The sequence below is a fragment of the Balaenoptera musculus genome, chromosome 17 (genome assembly GCF_009873245.2).
Source record: "Balaenoptera musculus isolate JJ_BM4_2016_0621 chromosome 17, mBalMus1.pri.v3, whole genome shotgun sequence".
NCBI lineage: Eukaryota > Metazoa > Chordata > Mammalia > Artiodactyla > Balaenopteridae > Balaenoptera > Balaenoptera musculus.
Window position 1 is genome coordinate 42179605 of NC_045801.1, and position 11688 is coordinate 42191292.

The window sequence follows — 11688 nt, forward strand, 5'->3', positions numbered from 1 at the left end:
GGTGAAGAATCTGCCTTCCAATGCAGGGGACTTGGGTTTCATCCCTGGTCAGGGAGCTAAGATCCCACATGCTGCAGGGCAACTAAGCCTGCACACTGCAACTATGGAGCCCGTGCACTCTAGAGCCCGTGTGCCACAACTAGAGAGCCCACATGCTACAACTACTGAGCCTGCGCACTCTGGGGCCCATGCATCACAAATAGAGAGCCTGCACACTGCAACTGCTGAGCCCGCAGGCTCTGGAACCCATGCGCCACGACTAGATAGAAGCCCGCACACCACAACAAAAGATCCTGCATGCCGAAACTAAGATCCGGTGTGCTGCAACTAAGATCCGATGCAGCCGAAATAAATAAAATAAAAAGAAAAGAAAGCAACCAGTAAAGTTTAAAAAAAAAGAAGAAAGCAATACTAAAGATCAATAAAACTAAAAGCTTGTTCTTTGAGAAGATAAACAAAACTGATAAACCTTTGGCCAGACTCATCAAGAGAAAGGGGAGAGGACTGAAATCAATAAAATTAGAAATGAAAAAGGAGAAGTTACAACTGACACCACAGAAATACAAAGGATCATAAGAGAGTACTATAAGCAACTATATGCCAATAAAATGGACACCCTGGAAGAAATGGAAAAATTCTTAGAAAAGTACCACCCGGGAGGGGCCGCGATAGTGAAAGGCCCGCGCACCGCGATGAAGAGCGGTCCCCGCACCGCGATGAAGAGTGGCCCCCACTTGCCTCAGCTAGAGAAAGCCCTCGCATGAACCGAAGACCCAACACAGCCAAAAATAAAAAATAAAATAAATAAATAAAGTAGCTATAAAAAAGAAAAAGTGCTTTAAAAAAAAAAAAAAAACAATTAAAAAAAATAAAAAAAAAATAAAAAATAAAAAAAATAAAAAAAAAAAAAAAGAAAAGTACCACCTTCCAAGACTGAACCAGGAAGAAACAGAAAATGTGAACAGACCGATCACAAGTAATGAAATTGAAACTGTAATTAAGAATCTTCCAACAAACCAAAGTCCAGGACCAGGTGGCTTCACAGGTGAATTCTATAAAACATTTAGAGAAGAGCTAACACCTGTCCTCAAACTCTTCCAAAAAACTGCAGAGAGAAGAACACTCTCAAATTCGTTTTACAAGGCCACCATCACCCCGATATCAAAACCAGACAAAGATATCACACAAAAAAGAAAATTACAGACCAATATCACTGATGAACATAGAAGCAAAAATCCTCAACAAAATACTGGCAAACCAAATCCAACAGCACATTAAAAGGATCATACACCACGATCAAGTGGGACTTATCCCAGGGATGCAAGGATTTTTCAATATATGCAAATCAATCAGTGTGATACATCACATTAAGAAATTGAAGAACAAAAACCATATGATCATCTCAATAGATGCAGAAAAAGCTTTTGACAAAATTCAACACCCACTTATGATAAAAACTCTCCAGAAAGTGGGCATAGAGGGAACCTACCTTAGCATAATAAAGGCCATATACCACAGACCCACAGCAAACATCATTCTCAAGGGTGAAAAACTGAAAGAATTTCCTCTAAGATCAGGAACAAGACAAGGGTGTCCAGTCTCGCCACTATTATTAAACATAGTTTGGAAGTCCTAGCCATGGCAATCAGAGAAGAAAAAGAAATAAAGGGAATCCAAATTGGAAAAGAAGAAGTAAAACTGTCACTGTTTACAGATGACATGATACTATACATAGAAAATCCTAAAGATGCTGTCAGAAAACTACTAGAGCTCATCAATGATTTTAGTAAAGTTGCAGGATATAAAATTAATGCACAGAAATCTCTTGCATTCCTATACACTAACAATGAAAGATCAGAAAGAGAAATTAAGGAAACAATCCCATTTACCACTGCAACAAAAAGAATAAAATACCTAGGAATAAACCCACCTAAGGAGGCAAAAGACCCGTACACAGAAAACTATAAGATACTGATGAAAGAAATCAAAGACCACAAAAACAGATGGAGAGATATACCATGTTCCTGGATTGGAAGAATCAATACTGTTAAAATGAGTATACTACCCAAAGCAATCTACAGATTCAATGCAACCCCTATCAAATTACCAATGGCATTTTCCACATAACTAGAACAAAAAATTTTACAATTTGTATGGAAACACAAAAGACCCCGAATAGCCAAAGCAATCTTGAGAAAGAAAAATGGAGCTGGAGGAATCAGGCTCCCTGACTTCAGACTATACAACAAAGCTACAGTAGTCAAGACAATATGGTACTGGCACAAAAACAGATATATAGATCAATGGAACAGGATAGAAAGCCCAGAGATAAACCCATGCACCTATGGTCACCTAATTTTTGACAAAGGAGGCAAAAATATACAATGGAGAAAAGAGAGCCTCTTCAATAAGTGTTGCTGGGAAAACTGGACAGCTACATGTAGAAGAATGAAATTAGAACACTTCCTAACACCATACACAAAAATAAACTCAAAATGGATTAAAGACCTAAATGTAAGGCTAGACACAATAAAGCTCTTAGAGGAAAACATAGGCAGAACATTCTGTGACATAAATTGCAGCAAGATCTTTTTTGACCCACCTTCTAGAGTAATGAAAATAAAAACAAAAATAAACAAATGGGGCCTGATTAAACTTAAAAGCTTTTGCACAGCAAAAGAAACCATCAACAAGACGAAAGACAACCCTCAGAATGGGAGAAAATATTTGCAAACGAAGCAACGGACAAAGGATTAATCTCCAAAATATACAAGCAGCTTATGCAGCTCAACATCAAAAAAACAAACAACCCAATCCAAAAATGGGTGGAAGACCTGAATAGACATTTCTCCAAAGAAGACATACAGATGGCCAACAAACATATGAAAAGATGCTCAACATCACTAATTATTAGAGAAATGCAAATCAACACTACAATGAAGTATCACCTCACTCCCATCAGGATGGCCACCATCAAAAAATCTACAAACAATAAATGCTGGAGAGGGTGTGGAGAAAAGGGAACCCTCTTACCTTGTTGGTGGGAATGTAAATTGATACAGCCACTATAGAAAACAGTTTGGAGGTTCCTTATAAGACTAAAAATAGAGCTACCATATGACCCAGCAATCCCACTACTGGGCATATACCCAGAGAAAAGCATAATTCAAAAAAACACATGTACCCCAATGTTCATAGCAGCACTGTTCACAATAGCTAAGACATGGAAGCAACCTAAATGTCCATCAACAGATGAATGGATAAAGAAGATGTGGTACATATATACAATCGAATATTACTCAGCCATAAAAAGGAACAAAATTGGGTCATTTGTAGAGACGTGGAGGGACCTAGAGAGTGTCATACAGAGTCTGTCATACAGACTGAAGTAAGTCAGAATGAGAAAAACAAATATCATGTATTAACGCATGTATGTGGAATCTAGAAAAATTGTATAGATGACCTTAATTGCCAAGCAGAAATAGAGACACAGACGTAGAGAAGAAATGTATGGTTGCCAGGGGGGAAAGGGGTAGGGTGGGAGGGATTGGGAGGTTGGGATTGACACATATACACTATTGATACTATATATAGAATAGACAACAGATGTGAACATACTGTATAACACAGGGAACTCTACTTAATGCACTGTAGTGTCCTAAATGGAGGGGATATGTGCATGTGTATGGCTGATTCATTTTGCTGTGCAGTAGAAGCTAGCATGGCATTGTGAAGCAACTATACTCCAATAAAAATTAATAAAAAAAAATAAAGGTTAGTTCTGATCCAGAAACCTGTCAATTTGAACATCAATTGGATCCTGTTGATAACAAAAAATACAATTATTAAGATTGATAATAACTTCCATTTATTAAGCACTTATTATACTCCACACTTAACATTCTTATCTCACTAAAACTTCACAACAGTGTTGTAAAATAGGTACTGTTACTGTGTTTGAGATGAGGACCCTGAAGTTAACAACATGGTCAAAACAGACGGGTGGTAAACAAAACCTCCTTTCAGATGGCTCTTTTTTCTTTTTTCCTCTTGGCATTTCTTTTTTGTTTGTTTTTTTAACACCTTTATTGGAGTATAATTGCTTTACAATGGTGTGTTAGTTTCTGCTTTATAACAAAGTGAATCAGCTATACATATACATATATCCCCATATCCCCTCCCTCTTGTGTCTCCCTCCCACCCTCCCTATCCCACCCCTCTCGGTGGTCACAAAGCACCGAGCTGATCTCCCTGTGCTATGTGGCTGCTTCCCACTAGCTATTTATTTTACATTTGGTAGTGTATATATAAGTCCATGCCACTCTCTCACTTCGTCCCAGCTTTACCTTTCCCCCTCCCCGTGTCCTGAAGTCCATTCTCTATGTCTGCGTCTTTATTCCTGTCCTGCCCCTAGGTTCTTCATGACCATTTTTTTTTTAGATCTCATATATATGTGTTAGCATACAGTATTTGTTCTTCTCTTTCTGACTTACTTCACTCTGTATGACAGACTCTAGGTCCATCCATCAGATGGCTCTTTTGATGGATCTTCCTGTGATCTAACAGTCATCTAAATTCAACAGCAACATTCACAAAACAGAATAAGCAATAAAGAAGGCTCTGATGCCTGTGCACGGAGATGAGATTAATAGCCAGAGTTTTCTATCACTTGCTAATGATCCATGACCCTTTATAAACTCTAGTCTAATAGAGTTAGTTTAAGAAGCAAACCCTGTAAATTCTCTCCCTCGTCCTGGAATTCACTCACCTCCAGCATTTAGTTTCTATGCAGCAAGTTAATCTCCAGAGTGTGGAAAAGCCTTTGGAAATCCTTGGTTAGAATGCATTTGCAGATAGGAATAATTAACATATAATTTAACATTTGATGAGACAGCAAATCCAGAATAGCTACTGTTCAAGTAGGAAGGGAGGTATAATGAGAATCTAGTTGCAGGATAATATTTTAAGACCTTCTCTGACATCTCTGGTCTTTCCCAGCTCCTGACTCCATGATATTTTAGAACAAGGCTAGATGGGAATTCATGTTGTCCTGTCTTGTACTGCACGGAAGCTCCTCAGCGAGACATCCAAGGAATCAGTCTCAACCAGTGTCAGGCAAGGAAGCACTGTGGCGTTGGTTACTGTCTTGGCCTAGACTAGAAATCATTTCCACTAATTGCACTGGGGAGCAACCCTCTTAGTTACACCCCACCATGCATATATTTAATGGTGTCGCTTGACAGAAACAAATAATGGATAGGTGCTTTATTTCTCTGAAACTCCTCAAAAGAAGGAAATTTCGGGGCTTCCCTGGTGGAGCAGTGGTTGAGAATCTGCCTGCCAATGCAGGGGACACGGGTTCGAGCACTGGTCTGGGAGGATCCCACATACCGCGGAGCAACTGGGCCCGTGAGCCACAACTACTGAGCCTGTGCGTCTGGAGCCTGTGCTCCGCAACAAGAGAGGCCGCGACAGTGAGAGGCCCGCGCACCGCGATGAAGAGTGGCCCCCACTTGCCACAACTAGAGAAAGCCCTCGCACAAAAACAAAGACCCAACACAGCCATAAATAAAATAAATAAATAAAATTAAAAAGAAAAAAAAGAAAAGAAGGAAATTTCAAAGCTTAGAGAGAAATCACGTGTATTTTATAAGAAATATTACCATGGAAACACCACTTCTGTCATCCACTGGAAGGAAAGCTGTTATCAGGTGTTAGTGGGACGTCCAGTGAACCTAATGGTTTATATGATTCTGGGCCTATCAAAGACTTCATTTTTTAAAAATGATGCTTGCAGCACTTTTATGCCTATCTCAAGGGAACCAGAGCCTTAAAATTAAAGGGACAAATATAAAGTCAGCATCAGAGCAGTGTGATGGTCAGAGCTCTGGCTTGGGAGTCTGCCATCTGGAGGTCTAGGCAGAACTGTCTCATCTGGCTTCTGATCATATAGAAGTCACTTAATTTTTGCCCTTTCAGGTAATAATAATTATAAATCATTTATTGATTGCTTACTATGTGCTAGACATTTTGCTAAATGCTTTATAGTCATTATTTCATTTATTCATCTTGACAGTCCTGAGATGTACATATTATTACCTTCATTTTAAAGAGGAAGAAACTTAGACCTAGAAAAGTTAAATACTTCCCTGGAGCACAATGCTAGTTAGTGGTATTAGCTGGATATAATCCCAGGATGACGTGGCTTTGGAACTCACTTGTATTCTCCAGCCTTAAACTTGCAAGCTAAATGAAAATTTAAGGAATGTCTTGTAGCAGTCAAATCACTTGTTCTCAAATTAAGATACATTTACCAGAAAGATGATCTCAAAAAAGCAAGAACTTGGGAGCTTGTGAAGAAAAATGAAAGTAGGAATAGAAGACAAGGGAAAAGATTAGACCTATTTCTAAAAGAAAAAAAATGTTATATACAGTAGATTTTAAAAATTTGTTACTGAGGGTACCCATGAAAGAGATTCGTTATTAGGTAATAATTATCCTGATTAAAAAGAATCTGGTATTCAAGAAATATCTGTAGATGAGCTGGAAACAAAGCCAAAAGTAAAGGGGAAAATATCGTTTTGTGAGAATGACCTGCTGGTGGCAGCAATAGATCACAATTTTCCCTCGTCGCATTAGGAATTCCAGGCACATCTTAAAGCACGAGCTTCCTGTTTTTTATAAGATTTCAAATCACAGGCTGCTGTTGTGATAGCTATAAAAATTGGCAAATCATTCTAGCTATCAATATGACTGACAGGATTATTTTCCAGAACATTTTCTATTACGAGAGTTTACATTCACTTCTTTCGTGGTAGGCTGTGGGGGTAGAAGAGGGTAGGTAGTAAATTATTAAGTGAAAAGTGTGCAGACATTTAAAAAACTGATGGACTAGACCATTGAAATCAGTAGCACCTTAGTTATTAACCTCCGATTTTGCTGCAAGATGAATAAAGGTTTAATAAACTGACCTCTGCACAGAATGAAAGATTTGTTGTTTTACTGAGAATGTTTTGAGAGAGCTCCAGTAATGGATTTCCAGTTCTCCTTCATAAAAATTATTAAGGAATTCTTTGACTGTCAGATGGCTTTGAAAACTTGGAAACATTAATGTTTATTCCATAAATAGTAGAAGATAAATATGTGTTTTGGGTGTTGTATTTATGCCTGAGGAATTGCTCATAAAGAGAAATTGAAAATGTCTGCAGTTTCTGAGCTTTGATGAAGGCTAGCCTTGGATCTTACTCCCATCAGTGTCCCTGGCGGCCCAGATGTGGAAGGTTCTCATGGTCAGACAGTGATGCTTTGACCTGGACATTGCTTTCTCTCTGAATGGCTTAGCTCCACAGGCCTCGCTACCTCTGAGCCTGGTTCTGATTCTAGAGTACTGCTGAGGAGGAGGAGATAGAAGAGCCAGGCTTTTTATTAGTAAAGTGTCAGCAGACCACAACCAGCCTCCTCTAATGGAAGGGACAAATACTGAGGCTTAGAGGATGCTGAGGACCTTGTAGATAAAAGGAGTCCTGCCCAAAAGTTGGACCTGGGTGGAGCCCTTTAACAGCAGAAATATGATCAACCTGGAAGGACACATTGAGCTTTCAATCATTCCTATACCCTGAGATATAGATGGCACCAAGCAAGCGAGCAATACATGTGAGTTAAATGAAGAAATGAATGAATAAGACAAATAATATAATGTAAGAGAACTTCTTTCATTTCTTCGGTAAGGAGCTCTAGGTCTATCTCATTCATTTATTCATTCATCTGCCATACATTATTTGTACATATGATATTCTAGGTTTTTTGTTAAACACCTAGATTCAGAGATGCTGACTTTCATTTCTGCTGGTTTTGTCATCTGCAATTTTGAAGTGAGGAGTGAGTCAGGAATCTAAGTTTTATACAAAACTTGGATATTTTTTTTTAGTTGGCTGGTTGTAATAACAACACTCAAATAATCCGTTTTCCCCTGTTGATGTCATATATCACCCATATCCTACAGGTTTATTTCTGGACTTTTTATGTTTTCTATTGATTTGTCTGCTTTTTTTTTTTAAACATCTTATTGGAGTATAATTGCTTTACAATGTTGTGTTAGTTTCTGCTGTATAACAAAGTGAATCTGCTATATGTATACATATATCCCCATATCCCCTCCCTCTTGCATCTCCCTCCCACCCTCACTATCCCACCCCTCTAGGTGGTCACAAAGCACCGAGCTGATCTCCCTGTGCTATGCAGTTGCTTCTCACTAGCTATCTATTTTACATTTGGTAGTGTATATATGTCAATGCCACTCTCTCACTTTGTCCCAGCTTACCCTTCCCCCTCCCCATGATTTGTCTGCTCTTGAACTTAGACACAGTATTTTAATTACTGTGGATTTACAAGGTTTATTAATATTTAGTAAATCAAACGTCCCTTTAGCACGCTTCTTTTTCAATATTTCATTTGTTATTCTATATCAATTTTTCTGGATGATTCTTAAAATTATTTTGCCAATTGATTTTGGGGAAAAATGATATATTTACAGTATTTGTCCAGGAATATGGGATGTCTCTCTAGGTATTCATGTCTTCTTTTATGCTCCTAGGAAATGTATTGTTTTCTTTATGTGAAAGGAAACACTAAACATTGCTGGCTCCTTTAATTAGTTCACTTCTCTGCTGAGAAGTCACCTCCTTAGAGCGGCTTTCTAACCTCGCTTTTTAAAAAAATTTTTTTAAAACATTTTTGTATATTTTATAGCGACCACACAAATTTTATTTTTTTCTTTTAAATTTTGGCTGTGCCGTGTGGCATGTGGTGTCTTAGTTCCCCTACCAGGGATCGAAACTGTGCCCCCTGCAATGGAAGTGCAGAGTCTTAACCACTGGACCACCAGGGAAATCCCACGCTTTTTTAAAAAATATTATTTATTTTATTCATTTTTTTTGGCTGTGTCGGGTCTTAGTTGCGGCACGTGGGGTCTTCGTTGAGGCATGTGGGATCTTTTGTTGTGGCGTGGGCTCTTTGCTGTGGTGCTGGGTTTCTCTCTAGTGTGGTGTGTGGGTTTTCTCTCTCTAGCTGTGGTGTGCAGGCTACAGGTCGTGTGGGCTCTGTAGTTTGTAGCACGTGGGCTCTAGTTGAGGCATGCGAGCTCAGTAGCTGTGGCACGCGGGCCTTGTTGCCCTGCAGCATGTGGGATCTTAGTTCCCTGACCAGGGATCGAACCTGCGTCCCCTGGATTGGAAGGCAGATTTTCTACCACTGGACCACCAGGGAAGTCCCTCATGCTTTTTTTTTTTTTAATTGAAGTATAGTTGATTTACAATGTTGTGTTAGTTTCTGGTGTACAGCAAAGTGATTCAGGTATATATATATATATATATTTATTTATTCTTTATTGTTTGTTTGTTTTTGTTTTTAAATTATTTTATTTATTTATCTATTTATTTTTGACTGTGTTGGGTCCTCATTGCTGTGTGCGGGCTTTCTCTAGTTGCAGCGAGTGGGGGCTACTCTTTGCGGTGCGCGGGCTTCTCATTGCGGTGGCTTCTTTTGTTGCGGAGCACGGGCTCTAGGCACGTGGGCTTCAGTAGTTGTGGCACGTGGGCTCAGTAGTTGTGGCTCGCGGGCTCTAGGGCTCAGGCTCAGTAGTTGTGGCACACGGGCTTAGTTGCTCCACGGCATGTGGGATCTTCCCAGAGCAGGGCTTGAACCCGTGTCCCCTGCATTGGCAGGCGGATTCTTAACCACTGCGCCACCAGGGAAGCCCTATTTATTCTTTTTCAGACTCTTTTCCATTGTAGTTTATTACAAGATATTGAATATAGTTCCCTGTGCTGTACATTAGGTCCTTGTTGTTTATCTATTTTATTTTTAGTAGTTTGTATCTGCTAATCCCAAACTCCTAAAATGAAAAATTGTATAATGGAATACATACATATATATATATATATATATATATATATATATATATACTCCTAAAATGAAAAATTGTATAATGGAATACATATATATATATATATACACACACACAGTGGGACTGCTGGATCATATGGTAACTCTATTTTTAGTTTTTTAAGGAACCTCCATACTGTTCTCCATAGTGGCTGCACCAATTTACATTCCCACCAACAGTGTAGGAGGGTTCCCATTTCTCCACACCCTCCCCAGCATTTGTTATTTGTAGACTTTTTGATGATGGCCATTCTGACTGATGTGAAGTGATACCTCACTGTAGTTTGATTTGCATTTCTCTAATAATTAACGATGTTGAGCATCTTTTCTTGTGCCTATTGGCCATCTGTATGTCTTCTTTGGAGAAATGTCTGTTTAGATCTTCTGCCCATTTTTTGATTGGGTTGTTTGTTTTTTTTGTTACTGAGTTGTATGATGAGCTGTTTGTATATCTTGGAAATTAAGCTCTCGTCAGGCACGTCATTTGGAAATATTTTCCCCCATTTTGTAAGTTATCGTTTCATTTTGTTTATAGTTTCTTTTGCTATGCAAAACTTATAAGTTTGATTAGATCCCGTTTGTTTATTTTTACTTTTATTTCTATTGCCTTGGGAGACTGACCTAAGAAAACATTGCTATGATTTATGTCAGAAAATGTTTTGCCTATGATCTCTTCTAGGAGTTTTATGGTATGATGTCTCATATTTAAGTCTTTAAGACATTTTGTGTTTATTTTTGTGTAGGGTGTGAGGGAGTGTTCTAACTTTACTGATTTACATGCAGCTATCTAGTTTTCCCAGCACCACTTACTGAGACTGGCTTTTCTCCGTTGTATATTCTTGCCTCCTTTGTTGAAGAGTAATTGACCGTAGGTGTGTATAACCTCACTTCTTAAATAGTACCCCACCCCCATAACTTTTTATTTTGCTTTATTTTTCTTTATAACACTTACTCTCTGACATAAATATTTATTTTATATTTACGTGGTCTGTTTCCTGCTATGGATTGTAAGTTATGTGTTGGGGGGAGACTTGGCTGTCTGGTTCATGCTGCTCCCTCACCGGCAGCAGCACCCAGCACGTTCTATATGAATATTTGTTAGATGAATTGTACCCACTGCCTATCTCTTTCAAATCTTAGCATTTTGCCATATTTGTTGCAGATTTTTGTAGAAGAAAGAAAACAGTACAGATACTGTTTAAGCCTGCTCTCTGTCTCTAACCCTATTCCCGTTTTTCCTCTCTGAGTCAAAATTTGAAGTTTAACATTTTTATAAACGTTCATATGCTCTTACTTTATATTTATGTAACATAAACACTATATTTTCTAAGAGAACTAGTTTCTCTTATTTTAAAATTTCATGGAAAATATGTATATATAAGAATAGGTAAATGTATGTATGTGTATATACATATATGTGAGTGTGTGTATATATATGTTTGCAAATTGTCTTTTTTCACTCAAAAATATGTTTTAGGGATTTACCCATGCTGACAGATGTAGCTCTTGTTCTTTCATCTTAACTTTGGGTTAACAAATCTATTCTCTTGTTGAAGAACATTTAAGTTGTTTCTAATTCTTCTGCAATTACATACATTTCTGCACTGAAAATACTAGTACATACTAGAAGTGGATTGGCTGCACATCTTCATCTTTATTAGATGTTTCCAGATTGCTCTGGAGAGTAGGTGTACTCCAGCAGGGTACTAGAACTCTTGTTTCTCCACATCCTTGTCAACACTTGGC